This window comes from Nannospalax galili, unplaced genomic scaffold, assembly GCF_000622305.1.
Source record: "Nannospalax galili isolate Female #2095 unplaced genomic scaffold, S.galili_v1.0 scaffold488, whole genome shotgun sequence".
Taxonomy (NCBI): domain Eukaryota; kingdom Metazoa; phylum Chordata; class Mammalia; order Rodentia; family Spalacidae; genus Nannospalax; species Nannospalax galili.
The window spans coordinates 2,404,279-2,405,226 of NW_008360316.1; positions in this window are offsets into that span (position 1 = coordinate 2,404,279).

The following is a 948-nucleotide window of genomic DNA, read 5'->3' on the forward strand; positions in this document are numbered from 1 at the left end:
CTTAATAAGACTGCTATTGATAACCCTCAAACTGGGTGGTTTTGTATCACTGTTTCAATTTCTTTTTGCGTTATGGGTCTGTTTAAGCTGTTAATCTCTTCTTGGTTTAGTTTTGGTGGTTCCCATGCTTTTAGATATTCGTCCATTTCTTTTAGGTTTTCAAATTTAATAGCATGTAGGTTTTTAAAGTATTCCCTTATAATGTTCTGTATCTGTCTGGTGTCTGTTGTGATTTTTCCCCTTTCATCTCTGATTTTGTTGATTTGGAGGTGCTCTTTCTTTCTTTTGGTTAACTGGGCTAGTGGTCTGTCAATCTTGTTTATCTTTTCAAAGAACCAGCTCTTGGATTCATTGATTCTTTGTATTGTTTTCTTTGTTCAGCTTCATTAATTTCTGCCCTGATTTTTGTTATTACTTTTTGTCTGCTGGGTTTGGGTTTCATTTGTTGTTGCTTTTCAAGTGTCTTGAGTTGTAACGTTAAGTCATTTATTTGTGTTCTTTCCGGTTTTTTGATATAGGCACTTAGAGCTATAAACTTCCCTCTAAGAACTGCTTTCACTGTGTCCCAGAGGTTTTCCTCTGTTGTTTTTTCCTTTTCATTTAGTTCCAGGAATACTTTTATTTCTTTTTTAATTTCTCTTTTGACCCATTCATCATTTAGGAGTGTGTTGTTTAATCTCCATGTGTTCATATGGTGATTAGGGCTTTTTCGGGTGTTGATTGCAAGCTTTATTGCATTGTGGTCTGTTAGAATGCATGGAATTATTTCAATCTTTTTGTATTTGTTGAGGTTTGTTTTGTGCCCCAGTATATGGTCGATTTTGGAGAAGGTTCCATGGGGTGCTGAGTAGAAAGCATGTCCTTTGGTACTTGGGTGGAATACATGGTAGACGTTTGTTAAGTCCATTTGATATATGGTATTGTTTAATTCAGATGTCGCTCTGTTAA